The 25,478-nt window shown below is 38.6% G+C and overlaps 1 protein-coding gene and 1 pseudogene across 1 annotated transcript in view; both read left to right on the plus strand.

Moving 5' to 3' along the window:
- The window catches only part of ZNF804B (zinc finger protein 804B), a 576,957-nt gene that overhangs the window by 65,521 nt on the left and 485,958 nt on the right, over positions 1-25,478 (plus strand). The window lies entirely within an intron of this gene.
- On the plus strand, positions 1,150-25,246 carry LOC138439043 (small ribosomal subunit protein uS2-like; annotated as a pseudogene).

Consider the following 25,478-nt stretch of genomic DNA (forward strand, 5'->3'; position numbering starts at 1 on the left):
CTACATGAGTATAACACCAACTAGTAATATTATATTTATTCATTTTGTTTCACCATAATGATGTTCTATTCAGAGTTCTCAAGACAATGGAACTGTGCAGAAAAATTGTTTTATTATTATTTTATTATTATGAGTTGAGACTTTTGGTTTTGTTGTTTTTATTTTTCTGATGCAGATTTTGTGGATTTTTCATTTTTATATTGAAGTATATTTGATTAATGATGTGTTAGTTTCAGATATACAACAAAGTGATTTAATTATACATATGTATCTATCCTTTTGCAAATTATTTTCCCATTTAGGTTATAATAGAGTCTTGAGCAGAGTTCCCTGTGTTAAATTGTAGGTCCTTGTTGGTTATCTATTTTAAATAGAGCAGTGTATACATGTCAGTTTTAAAATCACATTTGAGTTGAGACTTTTGAAATATCTCCAGTTTTATGAAATTTTTATACAAAAGTGAAATACCAAAACCAAGCTTTATTTTTATGGGAATAACAACAACAAAAGGACACTAAACACTGATCAGACAGCCTTGTGATTGTCTATCCACAAATTCTCCTGATTTGTTTGGTCATTTTTTCTGCTTCAAGTTCATTAACATCATTGACACCCCTGTTTATAGTTTTCACTAAATGCAGCCCACAGGCCAGCTGGTAATGAGGGGAAGCTGTTTTCTCCTAGAATGTTTAATTTTCTCTTTCAGCCTGGGAAAGTATGGGCAAAAAGACAGTGAGCTTTAGTGTAAGAACAGTTGAACAAAGTTCTATCTAGTCTGATGCTTTTCCTCAATTGTAAAATTGATCCTCTTAATCAGTGTTGTAGAGAGAAAAAGAGATAATCCCACAGAGAAGTAGGGTGGAAAATGATAAAAATTCAATGAGGCTTGTCAGTAGTACCACAATTTTGAAGTAATATAACTTACAAGAATAACTCTGTTCATGACACTTTTAAGTACAAATAAAATAAGCAAACACAATATAAATGATTTTCCATTTTGATTTAGCCTCATTCTTGGTTCCATTATCTTAAGTAATCTAGGACCCTCTAATCAAGCATTCAGTTGGTAGAAAGAAAAACTTATAAAAGTTCAGTAAAAACATAGTATATGTACACATAGGGCTGGCATCAGAGCACAAAGCACTCAGAATGAAAACCTCAAAGGCCGTCTCCATGATGGCTGTTACACAGTTACAGCCCACCTGGGCCAGTGGTACTCCTAGCAATGTAAGCATTCAAAGTCTATCCATATTAGAGGTTCATAGATATGCTGGTATGTTTGGCAAATTCAGTATCTCCTGACTAATGCCACAATTATGGGACAAAGCAGTTTCTAAGAGTAAAAGGTCACCATGAGCATGTTAGGAGTTGGCAGGGGGCATCAGACTTAGGGTCATGGAAGGCCGAAGTGGTGAGTGTGCAAGCAGGGAGGAGAGTGATCAGGAATGTGATCAGTGTACTAGGATCAATTCCTAGTGCAGTGAGATGAATACACTTGGCCACAGCCCTTCTTAGTCCCCAGAGAACATGCTGTTGTTCAGTGGCTAAGCTGTGTCTGGCTCTTTGTGACCCCATGGACTACAGCACGCCAGGCTACCCTGTCCTTCACTATCTCCTAAAGTTTGCTCAAACTCATATCCATTGAGTCGGTGATGCCATCCAACCATATCATTCTCTGTTTGCCCACTTATCCTCCTGCCTTCAGTCTTTCCCAACATCAGGGTTTTTTTCCATTGAATTGGCTCTTTGCATCAGGTAGCCAAAGTATTGGAGCTTCAGTATCAGTCCCTCCAGTGAATATTCAAGGGCAACTTCTGGCAAACTGTAAAGTGCTAGATGGAAGGATAGCTTCTGCTATTTGGGCAGATACATTTGCTAATGGCTGGACACTAGAAGAGGAGGAGATAAACATGAGATGAAAAGATAAGTTTTCTGGTAACCAGAAAACTACTGATAATGGCATTAAGTTCCCAGGGCAGCAGAAGCCAAATGTTCCCATAGTGGTGACACCAGAAAGAATGGCCAGCAGTCTGAATGCCCAGAAGGGAAAGGGGAGTGAGACAGCTGCAGCCAAGAGACCTCTGCCCTGATTCTGACTCTGGGATTTGGTTTACATGTGATCACCTTCTCCCCAGTCCCCATGATTCTGAGAGAATTTGAACAAAGAAAGAAGCTTGAGTATATGGTAAATGAAGACTTACAATTTAGTAGAAGACTATGGGTAGGGACCTAAATTCGTCGAGCACTTTCAAATTAGTGTTGTTTAAACACCACTCCTTGATATGTTCCTGGTCCCTTGCTGAGTCTTTTGCCTAATTCTTTGCAATCTCCTATAAACCTGATGCTGAGTTTAGCTCCTTTTGCATTATCATTGGCTTTCTGGCTCTGTTCTTAATTTTTAAATTACATCTGACACATCCCAGAGCCTGCAACACTATCCCAGAATTCAAGTTAAATTTGTCCTGTCATTTCAGTGGGTGGGTTTGCCAAAATAATATGAGCCAGAGTTTTACAATCAGCAGTAATGATTAACTAGGTCTATGAAGGAAGCTTAGGGCAAATGGCTAGTAGATGATAATGCTTCTTAGTGAAGAAGGCAAGATTCATCAACTAAAGCTCTATAACTGAAGGAAAATTCAATAATCAATATTTTGACAATGGCCTTGATAAATCCCAGGCCTAAAAGGCAATGAATGAAAAATTAGAGTTTTCCTGGTACCTTTTTGTCATCATCTAGTTCTGTGTTCAAAGGGTCACTATTATAAAAAGACAGAAGGATGGCTTTGGGAGAGTAGCATGAACTGAGTAGAATCCTGTGAGGAATGATCCTGGGCAGAAGCAAAGATATTGATTTCATTATTCAGAGTCACATTTCTCAGAATGTCAGGTACTTTGTGAGCAGAGTTACAAGCATTGTCATTGGTGATAGTTTTAATACCACTGTTTATGTGCTATGGAATCTCTCTCAATCATCAACAAAGGAAGAGAAGATAGCATGAGGAAGAAATGACTTATTTATGGAATCCAAAGACTACAAGGTGCTAGCCTCTGAGCATCTGGTGTGTGGAAGACCAGAGGTACCAACAAGATACTCTTGAGAACCCAGGGGCACTCTCAGATTATAGCCCAGCTTGTATCCCTGAATTCTCCACACATGTGATGGTCTGCAGAAAACTGGTCTCCACAGAGGGGTAAAGTCAAGTGATATATTCTATTGTATCCCAGGAGACCTGGCCTCTCACCCTGACTTATTCCCTTGACTAGTACAAAACCCAAATAAGTGACTTTTTCCCCCTGGCGCTCAGTTTCCTCATCTTTTAAAAAAGAATATGCATCTTTCTTATTTCTCGTATTTCTTCCAGTATTGGATCTTTCACTTTATCTTTTGAGAAAATCTTGCTCAGTACCATTCTGCACTGATCTGATGATTCTTTGCACTCATCTCACACACTAGCAAAGTAATGCGCAAAATTCTCCAAGCCAGGCTTCAACAGAATGCAAACCGTGAACTTCCAGATGTTCATGCTTGATTTGGAAAAGGCAGAGGGACCAGACAGCGAATTGCCAATATCTGTTGGATCTCCAAAAACCAAGAGAGTTCCAGGAAAACATCTACTTCTGCTTTATTGACTACACCAAAGCCTTTGACTATGCAGATCACAATGAGATGTGGGAAATTCTTAAAGAGATGTGAATACCAGACCACCTGACCTGCGTCCTGAGAAATCTGTATGCAGGTCAGGAAGCAACAGGTAGAACTGGACATGGAACAATAGACTGGTTCTAAATCAGGAAAGGAGTAGGTCAAGGCTGTATATTGTCACCCTGCTTATTTAACTTCTCTGCAGAGTATATCAGTGAAATGCTGGACTGGATGAAGCACAAGCTGGAATAAAGATTGCCGGGAGAAATATCCATAACCTCAGATATGCAGATGACACCACACTCATGGCAGAAAGCAAAGAAGAACTAAAGAGCTTCTTGATGAAGGTGAAAGAGGAGAGTGAAAAAACTGGTTTAAAACTCATCATTCAGAAAACTAAGAGTATGGCATCTGGTCCTAACACTCCATGTCAAATAGATGTGGAAACAGTGAGAGACTATATTTTTGGGCTCCAAAATCACTGCAGATGGTGACTGCATGAAGTTAAAAGATGCTGGCTCCTTGGAAGAAAAGTTATGACCAACCTAGACAGCATATTAAAATATAGAGACATTACTTTGCCAACAAAGTTCCATTTAGTCAAAGTTTTTCCAGTAGTCATGTATGGATGTGAGAGTTGGACTATAAACAAAACTGAGTGCTGAAGAATTGATGCTTTTGAACTGTAGTGTTGGAGAAAACTCTTGAGAGTTTCTTGGACTGCAAGGAGATCCAAGCAGTCCATCCTAAAGGAAATCAGTCCTGAATATGCACTGGAAGGACTGATGCTGAAGCTGAAACTCCAATACTTTGGCCAATGCGAAGAACTGAGTCATTTGAAAAGACCCTGATGCTGGGAAAGATTGTTGGCAGGAGGAGAAGGGAACAACAGATGATGAGATGGTTGCATGGGATCACTGACTCCATGGACATGAGTTTATGTAACCTCTGGGAGTTGGTGATGGACAGGGAGGCCTGGCGTGCTGCAGTTCATGGGGTTACAAAAAGTCAGACATGACTGAGGGACTGAACTGAACTGAACTGATGATTCTTTTGTCTTAAGCCCTTCCTGTGTCTCAACCAAGGTCCATTAAGTTCTGTTCGACTCATCTTTCTCTTTGAATCAACAATGGTCTGGTCCATTCCTGCTTCATTTAAGACAGGGCAATATAAAATAAGGAACACTTTCTTTATATGTGTATGTCCTTTTTGAGAATTTAATTTTGAACTACAAAGTCAGCAAATATTTTGTTGAGAATGATCAGCTAATTATTATTATTTTTAATAAATCAGGAAATGTTCTCATAACATGACTGAACATTCCTGCAAGCCTGTGTGTTAAGTCACTTTAGTCATGTCTGACTCTTGGGGACCAGTCTCTTCTTTCTATGGGATTGTCCAGGCAAGAATACTGGAGCAGGTTGCCATTTCCTACTCTGGGGTATCTTCCTGACCCAGGGATTGAACTCACAGTTTAATGACTATTCACTTTGTTATGGTAAGTGAACTATGGGAAAAAATACTTAAAAATGAATGATACGATAGTGTCAGAAAACACTGTAATCTAGGTGTTCACACTTAAATCCAATGAGTTTAATACTCCTATTTCTTTTATTTTCTACAACTGATTTTATGTTTTTGATTAGAGGAGCTATTTTGCAACATTTCAAAACCTTTTAATTCATACAATACCCTTCAATACCGTTAAAAAATTTTGATTTTGCACATTGTTTCTAAGCAATTCACTTGACCTCACTGAACCTCCTCTTTCTCATCTGTAAATTGGAGAGGCTGAAATAGCTAATCTCAAAAGTGCCTTCCAGTTTGCAAATGTTATAATTTGATGTTGCTTCTCATTTATTGTACACAGTGAGAAAAACTATTTTAGCAGCCAGGCACAATAGGAAAACTAATGATTATGGCTTCAACAGTGGTCTAATTAGGGCATTTAGATATAAATTCAACTTATGCTAAGGTCTTTTTCATGAGACTTGCTTGAATGGTGGTTTTAAGGGACATTACTAGGCTTGGGTGAATTTCAAAGTATCTTTATTTCATGGCTCCAATATTTTTGCCTTACAATAAGTCATACTGTTGTTGTTGTTCAGTCACTTAGTAGTATCCTACTCATTGTGCCTCCATTGACTGCAGCCTGCCAGGCTTCCCTGTCCTTCACCATCTTCTGGAGTTTGCTCAGACTCATGTCCGTTGAGTCAGCCAACCATCTCATCCTCTGTCATCTCCTTGTCCTCCTGCCTTCAATCTCTCCAAGCATCAGGGTCTTTTCCAATGAGTCAGTTCTTCGCATCAGGTGGCCAAAGTATTGGAGCTTCAGCTTCAGCATCATTCCTTCCAATGAATATTCAGGATTTATTTCCTTTAGGATGGACTGGTTGGATCTCTTTGCAGTCCAAAGGACTCTCAAGAGTCTTCTCCAACACCACAGTTCAAAAGCATCAATTCTTCAGTGCTCAGCTTTCTTTATAGTCCAACCCTCACATCCATACATGACTACTGGAAAAACCATGGCTTTGATTATATGACCTTTGTTGGCAAAAGTGATATCTCTGCTTTTTAAAATGTTGTCTAGGTTTGATCATAGCTCTTCCAAGGAGCAAGTGTCTTTTAATTTCATGGCTGCAGTCACCATCTGCAGTGATTTTGGAGCCCAAGAAGATAAAGTCTGTCACTGTTTCCATTGTTTCCCCATCTATTTGCCATGAAGTGATGGGACCAGATGCCATGATCTTTGTTTTTTGAATGTTGAGTTTTAACCCAGCTTTGTCACTCTCCTCTTTCACCTTCATCAAGAGGATCTTTAGTTTCTCTTCATTTTCTGCCTTAAGGGTGGTGTCATTACTGTTAAAAGGTTATGGTGTAAAAAGATTCTGATAATGAGGAATTTTTTTTGAGGAGGATTCTGAGTATATTTTGCATAGGATTATGTAATTTCCAAGACAGAAGGGATACTGGAAAATTTATTTAGACTTAACTTGTGTAGGATTCCCTGGTGGCTCAGATGGTAAAGAATCTGCCTGAAACACAGGAGACCTGGGTTTGGTCCCTGGGTCGAGTAGATCCCCTGGAGAACAGATTGGCAACCCACTCCAGCATTCCTGCCTGGAGAATCCCATGGACAGAGGGCTACAGTCCATGAGGTCACAAAGAGTTGGACTAACACTTTCACTTTCAACTTGTATAGGAACAATGCTAAAAACAAGGCAGTAAATATATGGACCTCATTCATTGATTGGATGATTTCCTTTAGATAATACACAGCTCTTTTAAATAACCTTTTGAATCAGGGAAACTTTAAGAATTTTGACATATATTAAAATATAGTTTAATAATTATAAAGAAAGGATGTTGGTATAAAATTTAAAATTCTACTATGTGTTACGAAACATTCAGCTTAAAAATATTTGTGGTTTATGTTGCTTGTGCAAGTGTATGTGTGTGTTTATTTTTAAACTAACAATCATTTGAACAAATATTTAAAAGGACGTGCCTTTGTTCTGATCTGTCCCCCAGAGTTGCATTTTTGGGTTTTCCTCTCATCTCAGCACTAGGTCTACTTTTTAACTTCTTAATTAGTATCTGAACTTTACTATCTCACTTTGCCCATGTTCCTTCTTGAAGAGGAAGATGCCTCATCTCAGTAAACACGATGCACCTTGTCTTGTATGTCAAAAATCTGGGGACCGTTCTTCCAATGAATTACTAACAAATAATTACATAATTACTAAGTCCTGTTAATTTGACCTTCTAAGAATCTCTTGAACACACCCCATTCTTTCTATCTCTGCTGCCAACAAATTTAAACTAAATTTGTTGATGCATGGGATCGCAGACTTGGACATGACTGTGTGACTGAACAGCAATATATAACTTACTTGGATGTTCTGTGTCCAAAAAACTGCTTCAGAGAAAACCCATTATACTTCACTCAACTTGACAAGCTTTTAAAAGATGTAACTTTTCATCTCTGTTATGGATTACTGATCTCTTTCATATGCACAGGTATAATAGCCTCCTAATCATCTCCCCAGTATACTTTTCCCAGTTCTTTTTTTTATTGTTGTATTGATAAACACTTGAAACTCAAATACCATAATACATCTCCTTCACACAATAATAAGTTAGTTTGAAGAATAGGATTTTTCTGTAATAAAATCATTGAAAAAAAATGGATAACAGTTCTGCCAGCTTTTCAAAAGCACATACACACACAAAGTGAGATTGTTTTGAAGAGGATCCAGTATTCATTTTGGCAATTTCCTGAAACCAGAAGAACTTATTTTTTCTCTAGCTTTGTTGTTATTGTTCAGTTGCTAAGACTCTTTGAGACCTCATGGACTGCAGCACGCCAGGCTTACCTGTCCATCACTATCTCCCAGAGTTTACTCAAACTCATGTCCATTGAGTTGGTGATGTAGTCAATGAGTTTCCTGAGATCATCAAAGACAGTGAAAGTGTTAGTTGCTCAGTTGCATCTGACTCTCTGCAGGCCTGCGACTGTGGCCCAATAGGCTCCTCTATCCATGGAATTCTCCAGGCAGGAATAATGGAATGGATTGCCATTCCCTTCTCCAGGGGATCTTCCTGACCCAGGGATTGAACCTGCATCTCCTGCATTGCAGGCAGATTCTTTGCCATCTGAGCTCCCAGGGAAGCGCCGACCCCCACCCCCTGCCCCAGATCAGATTATCTAACATTAAGTACCCTGTGGTTGTAGGAGTGCCTGGTGTTCTCTTTACTGCTCCACCAAATAATTTTGTCTTTACTCCGTTACTGAACTGCTTGTTATGAGCATAGACAGAGGAGGAAGTAGATTGTTTTGCTGGGCTTTTTCATTATCCTTTATCTGTAATCACATATCTATTGTGGAGATTAGCTGCCTTTTTTTTTTTATTTAAATGATCTTTGAGGTCACTGTGAGAGCTCTGACCAGATCATAGTGCTGAATCCATTCTACCAAAGCAACATGGACCCAAGGTCTGTTCTCTAATTAAATATCAATCATTGTTTCAGGAATGTCTCCTTGGTGAGACGTGTCTTCTGGCGGTAATGAATCTTAAAGTTCAAAGAAGACAATTAAAGGAGTAACCAGTGACCCTTCATGGTCCTCTTAAAGGGAAAGTGGCTAACTCATTTTAGCCAGGATTTAAGGTTAAACATCATAATTGATAATTTAAATGATTTCCTATACTAAGAGAGCCAAGAAAATTTCATATAACAAAATGATGTAATGCCCCATAGTATGTTTTAACTAACAAAAAAGAGAAAGTTGGTAATATGTTATTTTAATAGCTTATGTGACTTTTATTCATGAGTTTCCTGAACCTCTTGTAGCCTGGAAGGAAATCATGATTTGTTTGTTAAAATGTTGAGTTAAAGCATTGATTGTTTTATATAAAATTCTCTTTGAGATGAAAATAAGGTCATGTTACTTATTTAATCATAAGTTGTGCTATGTATTTTACTCTGAGTATATGTTGTTTCACTAATTTTAATAGTGTCATCAATTATGTTGTTGCTTTTAATCATCTTGAATATCCTTGAATCTTTTGATTTTTGTTCACATATTAAAGGCATTTCTGAACCATATATTTTAGTGGTTTGGAGAAAGTTAAGCTACTGTTCATCACTGATTTGTGCTTCTGTAATCTCTCATTGGGCCCACTGACATTTTGGCACAGTGCTTCACTGGCATGATTTGCTTAATGAGTGTGCTCTAATGGGTCTAAGAGGAAAATAAAAAATACTGCAGGTACTTCTGGAGAATTTCTTACAAACCAGCTCATGCTTGATTATTAAAAAGGAATTAGACTGGAGCTTGTATTGCCAAAGGGCATTAGGGAACAAAAATTATGTAATTAAAGTGTTTATGTTGATTGAATTAACCAGAGCACAGAGTAATCTGTAATAAGGATGAAGAGTTATATTTTAAAAAATCTTGTTAAGTTGAATGATGTATGGCAGGTTTTCTCTGAAGAAGTGCTTTGGACATGCATCATCAAAGTCAGTTATATGTTATTTTATATGTAAATGTAATTTCCGTCTGAAAATTCTAAAAGAAACTCTATGCTCTGATTTATCTGGAAATAATATGTGTCAGAGGTTTATTATAGATTGTAGAATATAGTCTAAAATATAGATTATGTATTTGTAGAAAAATAAGGAAAAAAATTTGCAAAGGCCATTCCCAGCTTGCTCAGTTCTCTCAGGCAGGTAAAGATATAGCCACAGCATTTACTGGATTTTTTTCCTATTATTAATTACAATTTCTCCACACTATAAACATGCTCAAATTAGAAATTTTAGAAAATATATAAGTACCCATCCATGTACATACACACACAAAAATATGTCACTTAAAACTCCAACTCTTAAAGATGAAATAATTTTTTATTCTATCTTTTTGCTTTGTTTGAAGTCTGTGTTGTACATGAAACAACAGACTGGTTCCAAATCGGGAAAGGAATACATCAAGGCTGTATATTGTTACCCTGCTTATTTAACTTATATGCAGAGTACACCGTACGAAATACCAGGCTGGATGAAGCACCAGCTGGAATCAACATTGGCGGGAGAAATATCAGTAACCTCAGATATGCAGATATCATGCATACCCTAATGGCAGAAACCGAAGAAAAACTGAAGAGCCTCTTGATGAAAGTAAGCCAGGAGAGTGAAAAAGCTGGCTTAAAACTCAACATTGAGAACACTAACGTCATGGCATCCAGTCCCATCAGGCCAGTTCAGTCACTTAGTCATGTCTGACTCTTTGTGACCCCAGCACCCCAGGCCTTCCTGTCCATCACCAGCTCCCGGAGTTATTCAAACTCATGTCCATTGAGTTGGTGATGCCACCTAACCATCTCATCCTCTGTCATCCTGTTCTACCACCCTCAATCATTCCCAGCATCAGGATCTTTTCAAATGAGTCAGTTCTTCACAGCAAATGGCCAAAAGTATGGGAGTTTCAGCTTCAACATCACTCTTTCCAATGAATATTCAGGACTGATTTCCTTTAGGATGGACTGGCTGCATCTCCTTGCAGTCCAAGAAACTCTCAAGTCTTCTCCAACACCACAGTTCAAAAGCATCAATTCCTTGGCACTCAGTTTTCTTTATAGTCCAACTCTCACATCCGTATATGACTACTGGGAAAAATATAGCTTTGACTAGATGGACCTTTGTTGGCAAAGTAATGTCTTTGCTTTTTAATATGCTGTCTAGGTTGGTCATAACTTTTCTTCCAAGCAGCAAGCGTCTTTTAATTTCATGGCTGCAGTCAAAATCTTCAGTGATTTTGGAGCCCCAAAATGTAAAGTCTGTCACTGCTTCCACTGTTTCCCCATCTATTTGACATGCAGTGATGGGATCAGATGCCATGATCTTAGTTTCTGAATGATGAGTTTTAAGCCAACATTTTTACTCTCCTCTTTCACTTTCATCAATAGGCTCTTTAGTTCTACTTTGCTTTCTGCCATAAATGTGGTGTCATCTGCATATCTGAGGTTATGGATGTTTTTTCCAGCATTCTTGATTCCAGCTTGTGCTTCATCCAGCCCAGCATTTCTCATGATGTACTCTGCATAGAAGTTAAATAAGCACGGTGATAATATATAGCCTTGACATACATACTCCCATCCTGATTTGGAACCAGTCTGTTTCGTGTTCAGTTCTAACTGTTGCTTCTTGATCTGCATACAGATTTCTCAAAAGGCAGGTCAAGTGGTCTGGTATTCCTATCTCTTTAAGAGTTTTCCACAGTTTTTTATGATCCACATAGTCAAAGGCTTTGGCATAGTCAATAAAGCAGAAATAGATATTTTTCTGGAACTCTCTTGCTTTTTTGATGATCCAGCAGATGTTAGCAATTTGATCTCTGGTTCCTCTGCCTTTTCTAAAACCAGCCTGGAAGTTCTCGGTTCATGTATTGTTGAAGTCTGACTTGGAAAATTTTGAGCATTACTTTACTAGCATGTGAGATGAGTGCAATTGTGTGCTAGTTTGAACATTCTTCAGCATTGCCTTTCTTTAGAATTTGAATGAAAACTGGCCTTTTCTGGTCCTGTGGCCACTGCTGAGTTTTCCAAATTTGCCTGCATATTGAGTACAGCACTTTAATGGCATCAACTTTCAGGATTTGAAATAGCTCAACTGGAGTTCTATCACTCCACTAGCTTTTTTCAAAGTGATGCTTCCTAAGGCTCATTTGACTTCTCATTCCAGGATGTCTGGCTCTAGTTGAGTGGTCATACCATTGTGATTATCTGTGTCAGCAAGATCTTTTTTGTATAGTCTTCTGTGTATTCTTGCCACGTTTTCTTAATATCTTCTGCTTCTGTTAGGTCTGTACCATTTCTAACCTTTCTTGTGCCCATCTTTGCATGAAATGTTCTCTTGGTATTTCTAATTTTTGTGAAGAGATCTCTAGTCTTACCCGTTCTAATGTTTTCTTCTATTTTTTTGCATTGATCACTAAGGAAGGCTTTCTTATCTCTCCTTGCTATTCTTTGGAACTCAGGATTCAAATGGGTATATCTTTCCTTTTCTCATTTGCCTTTTGCTTCTCTTCTTTTCACAGCTATTTGTAAGGCCTCCTCAGACAAGCATTTTGCCTTTACATTTCTTTTTCTTGGGGATGGTCTTGATCCCTGTCTCCAGTACAATGTCATGAACTTCTGTCCATAATTCATCAGGCACTCTGTCTATCAGATCTAGTCCCTTGAATCTATTTCTCACCTGCACTGTATAATCATAAGGTGTTTGATTTAAGTCATACCTAAATGGTCTAGCGGTTTTCCCTACTTTCTTCAATTTAAGTCTGAATTTGGCCATAAGGAGTTCATGATCTGAGCCACAGTCAGCTCCCAGTCTTGTTTTTGCTGACTGTATAGAGCTTCTCCATCTTTGGCTGTAAAGAATATAATCAATCTGATTTCAGTATTGACTACCTGGTGATGTCCATGTGTAGATTTATCTCTTGCATTGTTGGAAGAGGGTGTTTGCTAAGACCAGTTTTTTCTCTTGGCAAAACTCTATTAGCTTTTGCCCTGCTTCATTCTGTACTCAAAGGGCAAACTTACCTGTTACTCCATGTATCTCTTGACTTCCTACTTTTACATTCCAGTCCCCTATGATGAGATCTTCCCTGGTGGCTCAGAGGTTAAAGCATCTGCCTGCAATGCGGGAGACCTGGGTTCAATCCCTGGGTCGGGAAGATCCCCTGGAGAAGGAAATGGCAACCCCCTCCAGTATTCTTGCCTGGAGAATCCCATGGACGGAAGAGCTTGGTGGGCTACAGTCCACGGGGTCACAAAGAGTTGGACATGACTGAAGCAACTTCACTTTCACTTTCTTTCCCCTATAATGAAAAGGATATCTCTTTTGGGTGTTAGTTCTAGAAGGTCTTGTAGGTCTTCACTGAACCATTCAACTTCAGCTTCTTCAGCATTACTGGTCAGGGCATAGACTTGGATTATTGTGATATTGAATGGTTTGCCTTGGAAATGAACAGAGATCATTCTGTCGTTTTTGAGGCTGTATCCAAGTACTGCATTTCAGGCTCTTTCATTGACTGTGATGGCTACTCCATTTCTTCTAAGGAATTCTTGGCCACAGTAGTAGATATAATGGTCATCTAAGTTAAATTCACCCATTCCAGTCCATTTTAGTTTGCTGATTCCTAAAATGTCGGCATTCACTCTTGCCATCTCCTGTTTGACCATTTCTGATTTGCCTTGATTCATAGACCTAACATTCCAGATTGCTTTGCAATATTGCTCTTTACAGCATCGGACCTTGCTTCTATCACCAGTCACATCCACAACTGTGTGTTGTTTTTGCTTTGGCTCCATCTTTTCATTCTTTCTGGAGTTATTTCTCCACTGATCTCCAGTAGCATAGGGCACCTACCAATCTGGGGAGTTCATCTTTCAGTGTCCTATCTTTTTGACTTTTCATACTGTTCATGGGGTTCTCAAAGGCAAGAATACTGAAGTGGTTTGTCATTCCCTTCTCCAGTGGAAAATGTTTTATCAGAACTCTCCCCTATGACCCATCCATCTTGTGTGGCCCTGCAAGGCATGACTCATAGTTTCATTGAGTTACACAAGGCTGTGGTCCATGTGATTAGATTGGTTAGTTTTCTGTGATTGTGGTTTTCAGTCTGTCTACCCCCTGATGGAGAAGGATAAGAGGTTTATGGAAGCTTCTAAATGGGAGAGACTGACTGAAGAGGAACCTGGGTCTTGTTCTGATGGGCAGGGCCATGCTCAGTAAATCTTTGATGCAGTTTTCTCTGATGGGTGGAGCTGTGTTCCCTCCCTGCTATTTCAGTTCAGTGGCTCAGTCATGTCTGACTCTTTGCAACCCTGTGGACTGCAGCATGGAGAAGGCAATGGCACCCCACTCCAGTACTCTTGCCTGGAAAATCCCATGGATGGAGGAACCTGGTAGGCTGCAGTCCATGGGGTCGCTAAGAGTCAGACACGACTGAGCGACTTCACTTTCACTTTTCACTTTCATGCATTGGAAAAGGACATGGCAACCCACTCCAGTATTCTTGCCTGGAGAATCCCAGGGATGGGGGAGCCTGGTGGGCTACCGTTTATGGGGTCACACAGAGTCGGACACCACTGAAGTGACTTAGCAGCAGCAGCAGCAGCAGCAGGACTGCAGCACCCCATGACTCCCTGTCCATCACCAACTCAGAGTTACTCAGACTCACGTCCATTGAGTTGGTGATGCCATCCAACCATCTCATCCTCCATCATCCCCTTCTCCTCCTGCTTCAGTCTTTCCCAGCAACAGGGTCTTTTCAAATAAGTCAGTTCTTCACAGCAGGTGGCCAAAGTATTGGAGTTTCAGGTTCAGCATCAGTCCTTCCAATGAATATTCAGGACTGATTTCCTTTAGGATGGATTGGCTGGCTCACCTTGCTGTCCAGGGACTCTCAAGAGTCTTCTCCAACACCACAGTTCAAAAGCATCAATTCTTTGGCACTCAGCTTTCTTTGTAGTCCAACTCTCACATCCATACATGACTACTGGAAAAACCATAGCTTTGACTAATTGGACCTTTGTTGGCAAAGTAATGCCTCCATTTTTTAATATGCTGTCTAGGTTGGTTATAACTTTTTTCCCAAGCAGCAAGCATCTTTTAATTTCATGGCTGCAGTCACCATCTGCAGTGATTTTGAAGCCCCCCAAAATAAAGTCTGTCACTATTTCCACTGTTTCCCCCTCTATTTGCCATGAAGTGATAGGACCAGATGCCGTGATCTTAGTTTGCTGAATGTTGAGTTTTAGGCCAAATTTTCACTCTTCTCTTTCACTTTCATAAAGAGACTCTTTAGTTCTTTGCTTTCTGCCATAAGTGTGGTGTCATCTGCATATCTTAGGTTGTTGATATTTTCCCCAGCATTCTTGACTCCAGCTTGTGCTTCATCTAGAACAGTGTTTCTCATGATGTACTCTGCATATAAGTTAAATAAAAAGAGTGACAATATACAGCCTTGATCTACTCCTTTCCCTGTTTGGGACCTGCCTGTTATTCCATGTCCAGGTCTAACTATTGCTTCCTGACTTGCATATAGATTTCTCAGGAGGCAGGTCAGATGGTCTGGTATTCACATCTCTTTAAGAATTTTCCACAATTTGTTGTGATCCATACAAAGGCTTTGGCTTAGTCAGTAGAGCATAAGTAGATGTTTTTCTGGAACTCTGTTGCTTTCTCAATGATCCAAGAGATGCTGGAAATTTGATCACTGGTTCCTCTACCTTTTCCAAATTGAGCTGAAACATCTGGAAGTTCACGGTTCACATATTGTTGAAGCCTGGCTTGAAGAATTTTGAGCATCACTTTACTAACGTGTGAGATGAGTGTAACTGTGCAGTAGTTTGAGCATTCTTTCTCATTGCCTTTTGGGGTCAAACTATGTTGGAGGTAAATGGCGACCTCCTTCAAAAGATCCCATGCATACACTGCTACACTCAGCACCCCAACTCTACAGCAGGCTACTGCAGACCCACACCTCCGCTGGAGACTCCTGGTCATTCACGGGCAAGTCTGGGTCAGTCTCTTCTGCAGTCACTGCTCCTTTCTCCTGGGTCCTGATGTGCACAAGGTTCATTTTGTGCCCTCCAAGAGACTATTTCCCCAGCCCTGTGTAAGTTCTGGCAGCTCTATGGTGGGGTTAATGGTGACCTCCTCCAATAGGGCTTATGCCATACCCAAGTCTGCTGCACCCAGAGCCCCTGCCTCTGCGGCAGTCCACTGCTGACCCGTACCTCCCCAGGAGATGCTCAAACACAGTTCTGTCTCAGTCTCTGTGGGGTCTCTGGGTCCTGGTGTGCACAAAGTTTGTTTGAGCCCTTTGAGTATATCTGGTGGGTATGGAATTTGATTCTAAATGTGACTTCACCCCTCCTACTGTCTTGCTGGGGCTTCTCCTTTGCCCCTGGACATGGGGTATCTCCTCACAGCCTCTCCAGTGCTGTGCAGCCACTGCTCCAGCGCCATGCAGCCCACCACTTCATGGAAAATAGATGGGAAACAGCGGAAACAGTGACAGACTTTATTTTCCTGGGTTCCTAAATCACCACAGATGGTGACTGCAGCCATGAAATTAAAAGATGCTTTTTCCTTGGAAGAAAAGCTATAACCAACCTAGACAGCATATTAGAAAGCAGAGACATTACTTAGCTAACACAAGTCCATCTAGTCAAACCTATGGTTTTAGCTGTAGTCATGTACAGATGTGAGAGTTGGACCATAATGGAAGCTGAGCACTGAAAAATTGATGCTTTTAAAGTGTGGTGTTGGAGAAGACTCTTGAGAGTCTCTTGGACAGCAAGGAGATCCAGCCAGTCCATCCTAAAGGAAATCAGTCCTGAATATTCATTTGAAAGACATGCTGAACCTGAAACTCCAATACTTTGGCCACTTGCTGTGAAGAACTGACTCATTTGAAAAGACCCTGACACTGGGAAAGATTGAAGCTGGGAACAGAAGGAGATGACAGAGAATGAGATGGTTGGATGCCATCACCAAGTCAATGGACATGAGTTTGAGTAAGCCCCAGGAGTTGGTGATGGACAGGGTATCCTGGTGTGCTGAAATCAATGGGGTTGCAGAAAGTTGAACACGACTGAGCAACTGAACTGGACTGACACATTCCTTTTTATCTTTCCTTTTAAATTTGATATGTTAATATTTCTTTACATCTTTACAAAAATGTTTTGTTTTGTAATGGTTTTAGATTTACATTAAAAAAATAGTAATTTTTCTCTGTGGTCTGTGCCCAGCTTCCTTTGATAACATTTTAAAAAACCACATTTATATGTTTATATAACATTTTATATAATCACAGAGTACAGTGATCAAAAGCAGGAATTGACATTGGCACAATAATTTTGACTAAAGATTTCATTCAGATTTTGCTAGCTTTTATTTTTACACAAACTAACTGTATGTATGTATATATGTTTTGTAAAATTTTATCTTCAGTGTACTTATATTTGTATTTCTTCTTTGGGGAATGAAATAAATATCTTTTCATAAGGTTAAACATCATTTTCACGTTTTTGTCTGTTCATGTATTTTACTCATTTTTCTGATTTTCAGATGTTGTTCATTATTAAGTTGTTAAGTTTTGTCTGACTCTTTGTGACCTCATGAACTGCACCATGCCAGGATTCCCTGTTCTTCACTCTTTCCCAGAGTTTGCTCAGAGTCATGTCCACTGAGTTAGTGATGCCATCTAACCATCTCCTTTTCTGCTGCCCCATTCTCCTCTTGCCCTCAGTCTTTCCCAGCATCAGGGTCTTTTCCAATGACTTGGCTCTTTGCATGAGGTGGCCAAAGTATTGGAGCTACAGCTTCAGCATCAGTCCTTCCAATGAGTATTCAGACTTGATTTCCTTTAAGATTTATGGGTTTGATCTCCTTGCAGTCCAAGGAACTCAGCTGTATTTATGGTCCCACTCTCACGTCTGTGCATGACTACTGGAGAAACCATAAATTTGACTATACAGACCTTTGTTGGCACACTGATGCCTCTGCTTTTTAATACACTATCTAGGTCTATCATAGCTTTTCTTCCAAGGAGCAAGCATCTGTTAATTTTGTAGCTGTAGTCACCATCTGCAGCGATTTTGGAGCCCAAGAAAATACAATCTGCACTGTTTCCACTTTCCCCCCCATCTGTTTGCCATGAAGTGATGGGACTGGGTGCCATGATCTTGGTTTTTTGAATGTTGAGTTTTAAGCCACCTTTTTCACATTCCTCCTTTACACTCATCCAAAAGCTCTCTAGTGCCTCTTTTCTGTTTTCCATTAGAATGGTATTAGCTGCATATATGAGGTTGTTTATTTCTCCTGGCAATTTTGATTTCAGCTTGTGATTCATTCAGCCTATTTTGCATGATGTACTCTGCATAAAAGTTTTCATATGACTTACCACAAATTTCAAGGGTTATTTAAATCTTAGAGAGTAAACTCTTTATTTGGTAGCCATGCTTCAATATTTATTTAAGCCATCAATGATTATTAAATATTTAGATCATATCCAAATTTTATATTTAAAATGATACAATTAACATCCTAATGGATTTCTTGTCATGTCCTAAATATAAATATTAAGGAATCAGGTAGTTTGGTTGAAGTGTAGGCAGGCACATTTTTAAATGTTTTTGTCATGTTGTGTCCCTTAATTTTGAGAGATACTTCCAGTTTAAACGTTTTCAGCAGCATGCACCTTTACCAAAAACTAGAATCAGAGATTAAAAAAACAAAAAACTTACTTAAAAGGTGCATCTAATTCTTTGATTAACAGGGATTCTAAGCTTTTCTTCCTCAGATAATTAAATATTTGTGTTTTTCTTATGTTTTTCTTTTTCTTCTTTTTCTATTAATGTTCTTTGCTCCTTTAAAATTGAAATGATTATTTCTTATTGATTTCTACAAGCTGTTCATATGTAAAATGACAAATTTTCTATCATACATGTTGCCAATTTTCTCTGCTCTAGAGTGTCTTTTAATTTTGTTTTTGCTCTTTATGTTGTATAAATCTTAAAATATTTATAATTATTATTATCAGTCTTTATACACCCAAAGAAATACTCTTTCTAATTAATTTATTTCTTTTACCCATTATTATATGCAGAACTTATTGGCTTGCCATGAATATTAGGTAGAACTCTGTTTCTCTGATTAATTTATGAAGTTTGCCATGGGTTCTCTAGAAGGCAATGGTTTTGTATTTTAGCCCAAATTTACACTATTTCTACCCAGAAAACCCATCAGTAAAAATTGTTTTGTATTTTCCCTTCCCATTAATACTGAAATTTATCTTACACATTTGCTATAAAGTTATTTAAATTATTAAATCACGAAAAATTCACTAATTTAGAATTTCATATGTTTTTCTTTTTCCTTTCACTCTCAATCTATCGTTAGAACACAGATCATCTTGGTCTCACAAAAATTCAATAGAAGTGTTCGTACTAAAAATAGTGTTGTAGTGTTGTCATTTTCTTTATCAGTCATTTTGTTTTAATTGGAGGATAATTGCTTTACAATATTGTGTTGATTTCTGCTGTGTAATAGTGGAAGTCTGTCATATATGTGTGTGTGTGTGTGTGTGTGTGTGTGTGTGTGTATGACCAACCTAGATAGCATATTGAAAAGCAGAGGCATTACTTTGCCAACAAAGGTCTGTCTAGTCAAGGCTATGGTTTTTCCAGTGGTCATGTATGGATGTGAGAGTTGGACTGTGATGAAAGCTGAGTGAGTGCGGAAGAATTGATGCTTTTGAGCTATGGTGTTAGAGAAAATTCTTGAGAGTCCCTTGGACTGCAAGGAGATCCAACCAGCGCATTCTGAAGGAGATCAGCCCTGGAATTTCTTTGGAAGGAATGATGCTAAAGCTGAAACTCCAGTACTTTGGCCACCTCATGGGAAGAGTTGACTCGCTGGAAAAGACTCTGATGCTGGGAGGGATTGGGGGCAGGAGGAGAAGGGGACGACAGAGGATGAGTTGGCTGGATGGCATCACCGACTCAATGGACGTGAATCTGAGTGAACTCCGGGAGTTGGTGATGGACAGGGAGGCCTGGTGTGCTGCTATTCTTGGGGTCGCAAAGTGTTGGACATGACTGAGCGACTGAACTGAACTGATACCCCTCCCTCTTGAGCTTTCCTTCCCCTTCCCCTCCCACCCCAGTAGGCTTTCACAGAGTACCAGCCTTGACTCCCTGTGTCAAAAAGCAGCTTCATACTAGTTATCTGTCTTATACATGGTAGTGTGGGGCCTCCCAGGTGGCACTAGTGGTGAAGTACCCTCTTGCCAATGCAGGAGACATAAGAAACTAGGGTTTGACCCCGGGTCTGGAAGATCCCCTGGAGTAGGAAATGCAACCACTCTAGTATCTTGCCTGGAGAATCTCATAGATAGAGGAGTCTGTGGGCTACACAGTCCATGGGGTTGCAAAGAGTTGCAACCCTTCATGACTTTATGACTTCACTTCATGGCTGAAGTGACTTAGCACATGGTAGTGTGTATATGTCAGTGCTACTTTCTCAATTTATCCTGTCATTTTAAGCGTTATTGACTTCAGTCATTGCTGTTGAAATTTCTTCTAGGCTGAACCCAGCCTAACCTTCCATCTGCTTTTTACCTGTGGGGAAAGCAGAACAAAACAATATGGACAAAAATATTAACTTTCTCCTACCATCTTGTCCCTAGGAACAGATCTCACAGTCAGATTGAAGAGGCAGAGCTGTTCTACATCTGGTCTAGCCATTTATCTTTTCCTTTAATATATTTTTTTATTTTATTGTAGTAAGAGCACTGAACATGAGATCTATACTCAATGCATAGATATGAACTCTGAAGGGTTTCAGCTGGACTGTCAGTTTGAAAGTATCTCAGTGTATCTTTTTAGTGCTAAACTCAATTTGTATTTGATGCTTTTATTTAACCTCCTGTGAATTTAGACTCAAGTTATGCAAATTTTCAAATCTAAATTTCCTATCCTCCTTTCAGTGTTTCCTTTCTGCTTTCTTTAGATCAGCTGTCTTCCTCTTCTTAAGAAAACATTTTACTGATAGTGTAAAATTAAAACTTTTCAAGGATTTGAAGGAAAAAAGGATCACCTCTGTAATTAGAGTTATCCACCTTTTAGTTTTTTTTTTAAACTTTAGACGATCTGACAGTGTAATCTTACTTTTGTCATGTATAGTCCTTGGGATTTCAAGGCAATTACTTAACCTTTCTGATCCTATTTTCTTAATCAATAAAATGGATTGAAAACAGCTTATCTTTTAAGGTGGCAGTGAGGATTAACTGAGGTACTTCAGTTAAATTAAAAAAAAAATAGGTGATTACATGTGCAGGGCATGTTGCTAGGGTATTAAAATTAGGAATGTAAGCATTCAGCCCCTAGGCAATTTTAGACAAATAAAGAATATGGAAAGAGTTTAAGGGTTTCAAAAAGACTGGTCTAGGAGGCCAATGTAGTTTCAATTTCATTATTTCTGCTAATAATATGAAAAAAGTATCTCGCCATTCTATTTAAATGTCTGTTTTATCATTAGTTTAATGGAGAGCTTTAATTCTATTCATCTAATGTAAGAAGGTCAAGTTTCTCAAATAGTCTCTGCTATTTGTAAAATAAGAGCCAAAAATATTAAAAAAAAGATGTTTGAGAATAGCTGATTCTACATTTGTGAGTTTATCTCGGTTGGGTAAGGAAATAGAACCAGAGATACTCAGAAAAGTGAGAGTGTTGGTCACTCTGTCTTAACTCTTTGTGACCCCATTGTAAGCTCCTCTGTCCATGGAATTCTGCAGGCAAGAATGCTAGAGTGGGTAGACATTTCTTTCTCCAGGGATCTTCCCAACCCAGGGAGCAAACCCAGGCCTCCCACGCTGCAGGCAGATTCTTTACCATCTGATGCCAGGGAACCTCACAGTTTAGTGATTAGAGTAGGGCTAGGTCCAGGTTCCTAGTTGTTTTACATTTAAAACATTTCCACAGGTACATCAAAATTGCTGAATTTTTTTTTTTTTTTTTTACCAGAAACACTATTAAGATAGTGAGGTCAGACTTTTTCAGGTAAGTAAAACAACTTTTAAAAATCAGGTCTTCTAATTTTTGAAAAAGGTCTTCTCTATGAATGGGGCTAATTTTCAGCATCTACTTACTTTTAAACATATACCAGTGAGCTGTAGTCATTTGAAGTTTATCTTTAAATGGGAGGCTATAATCAGAAATAATTTGAGCTCCACATATTATAGATACTTATTGAAAGTGTCAGTTCTGTGCAAAAAGTCTTTAAATAAGAAAAATTATGCACAAAATTCTCTTTATAACTATCCTTTAACAAAATGCAATTCTAATAACATAAAAATTACAGAGGAATATAGCCTATGTTGTGATCTAGTCTAAAGATTCATATTACCAAAGCAATATACAAATTCAAGAATGAGCATTCTTAAGTTTTATATAAAACCATGAAAGATCCTGGATAACAAAGCAATATTTGGAAAAAAGAACAATGCTGGGTGCATCATGCTCTCTGATTTCAAACTATACTACAGAGCTATATAATTAAAACAACATGTTATTGGCATAAAAACAGACACATGGATCAACAGACCACAGTAGAGAATCCAGAAGTAAATCTATGCATGTATGTTAATTAATTCACAACAAAGGAGCAGAGAATATACAATGGGGAAATTATAGTCTCTTCAATAAATGGTATTGGGAAAACTAGACAGATACATGAAAGAGAATGAAAGTAGATCACTATCTTATACCATACACAAAAATTTAAAATAGAATTAAATACTAGAATGCAAAGCCTGAAACTATAAAACATAGAAGGAAACATAGTCTGTAAAGCCTGAAACCATAAAATATATTTTAAAAATGCATAGGCTGTAAGCACGTTAACATTAGTCCTGGAAGTGAGTTTTCTCTTTTTTGAATTTGACACCAAAAGTAATGGCAACAAAAACAAAAATAAAATGAATGAGACTACAACAAGCCAAAATGATTCTGTATAACAAAGGAAACCATCAACAAAATGAAAAGGCAAGCTATGAATGAGAAAAAATATTTGTGAATCATGTATCTGAGAAAAGGCTAATATCTGGAATATATGAAGAACTCATAGGACTCAAAGAAGAAACCAGGCAATTCAATTTAAAAATGGATAAAAGATCTAACTATATATATATTTTTTGAAGAAGACTTTCACATGGCCAACAGGCAAGTAAAATGTTGCTCTCCATCTTTACTCATCAAGGAAACACAAATTGGAACCACAATGAGGTACCATCTCATACCTGTTAGAGTGGCTGTTTTAAAAACTAAAAATAAAAAATACTCAAGAGAATATGGAGAAAGGGGACCCTCAAGTACTGTTGGGATTCTAAATTTGTGCAACCACCATGGAAAAAAGTCTAGATCTTTCTCAAAAAAATTTACAGAACTACCATATGATACAGCAGTTCCTCTTTTGGGTATTTGCCTGAAGAAAACAAAACCACTAATTTGAAAAGCTATTTGCACCCCCATGGTGTTCATTACATCATTATTTACCATAGCCAAGATATGAAAACAAAGTATCTATCATCAATGGACGAGTAGGTAAGGAAACTATAATACACATACATATATCATTATATATATTGTAATATTATTCAGCCATAAAAATAATAAAATCTTGCCATTTGTGACAACATGAATGGACCTTGAGAGCTTTATACTAAGGGAAATAACTCAGAGAAAGACAAGTACTCTATCATCTCCCTTTTATATGGAATCTAAATAATAAAGAATAAACAAGCTTTTAGATACAGAGAATGGATTAGTGGTTGCCAGAAGCATGGTGTGAAAGGTGAGAGAAATAGGTGAGCTGTCTTCATTTTTTTCTTAGTTTGAATAAGTTTAATTGAAAACTATTAAATTGTACCACAATAAAGTAGATTTAACAGAACATTATGTTGAAATTTGACCTCAGATGTTCTGTTTATCAGTTTGCTTTTCTTTATTTGGTTTCTTAGATCCTTGTACTTTAGGTTACCAGAAATGTAGCTTTGGGGAATAAATATTTTAAAAGTCTTGACAAAATATATGACAGAATGCTAACATGTAGAATGTCCTAGAACAATATATAATGAAATGTTGATATCTATGGAAGGCACCTACTTTCCATGAAGTTCCACAGCAATATTTTGTGCACAGAGCTACCTAGATAGGGGTTCATGTAGCATTGTTCTGGGCTCCTGTCATGATTTAAGAGGAGCTTTCACAACGTCCAGTGCCCTTGGTGTCCAAAGAGTGAAGGAAGGGGATGTCCTCAAATTCCTTATAGTGGGACTCCTCCGAGCTGGCATGAATCTTGACTTCCATATGGAACACTACATCTACAAAAGGAAGAGTGATAATGTCTTACATCATAAATCTGAAGACAATCTGAGGGAAGCTTCTGCTGAAAGCTTATGCCATTGTTCCCATGAGAAACCTGGCTGATGTCAGTGTCATTTCCTCCAGGAATACTGACCAGAGAGTGGGGCTGATGTTTGCTGCTGCCACTAGAGCTACTCATATTGCTGGCTGTTTCCCTTCTGGAACCTTCACTCACCAGACCCAGACAGGCTTCTGGGAACTGCTAGCCTTCTGAGAACAGCCTTCAGGAGGTTACTGATCCCATTAGACCACCAGCCTCTCAGAGGGATGTCTTATGCTAACCTGCCCACCTTGTTCTGTGTAACAGAGACTCTCTTCTGCACTTTGTGGACATTGCCATCCTAGGCAGCAACAAAGGAGCTCACTCAGTGGATCTGAGTGGTGGGTGCTAGCCCAGGAGGTTCTGCACATGTGTGGTACCATTTCCATGGTAGTAACATCGTAGGAGGTCACACCTCATCTCTAGTTCTACAGAGAGCCTGAAGAGATTGAAAAGCAAGAATGAGCCACTGCTGAAAAGGCAGAGTGACCAAGTAGGAACAGTTTGGGGTTAATAGGCTGGTCCAGCACCTGAGTTAACTGCTATTCGATTGAGATCACAGAGGTACCTAGAGGTTCAGATGTTCTGGGGCCAGTTCAGCAGTGCCTCTGGCCGGCGGGGGTGCTCAGCCCATCACTGAAGACTGGTCTGCATCCCATACTGCTCAGGTCACTGAATTGATAGGTACAAGCCTGAGTAGCCTGAAGTGATTCATTCAGACTTTAAAATATAAAATAAAATATAAATAAGTTTGAGAGAAAGTGTTTCTTTAAAAAAAAAAAAGGAATTCATGCACATATAGAAAAAAACACCCCTGAACTTTCATTGTTCTGTCACTCCTGAACAAAACTACAGTGATCATTGTCTTAGTTAATTGATGTTTATTACTTTAAAATCAGATATGTTAACAGAAGCTGTTACATCTTCTCATGTGCACCTCTTTATGCCAAGATTATGATTTTTAATCTCAATCGCAAAAAAGTAAACTGGTGTCTCTTAGAGAAGATTTTATTCTATTCTTGGACAGAGATAATTCATGGGCATAAAACCTTCTATCATTACCAAAAATAAGGGAAGTTTAAAAAATATATCAAGACAATTACTAAATAGATGCATAATCTAGCTGAAGGAGTTGATCATCAGCTAAGAGAAAAAAATATATAAGCTTGAAATCTTAAGTAATGGAAACATTTCAAGCCTATTAAAGGCCATAAGTTAAAAACGAAACTCAAAAAGTGAAAATAAAATACACACTGGAGTAGTTGTAATGCCAAAAATGGAAAACCTTGATAGATGGTAG

Source organism: Ovis canadensis, chromosome 4, assembly GCF_042477335.2.
Source record: "Ovis canadensis isolate MfBH-ARS-UI-01 breed Bighorn chromosome 4, ARS-UI_OviCan_v2, whole genome shotgun sequence".
Taxonomy (NCBI): Eukaryota; Metazoa; Chordata; class Mammalia; order Artiodactyla; family Bovidae; genus Ovis; species Ovis canadensis.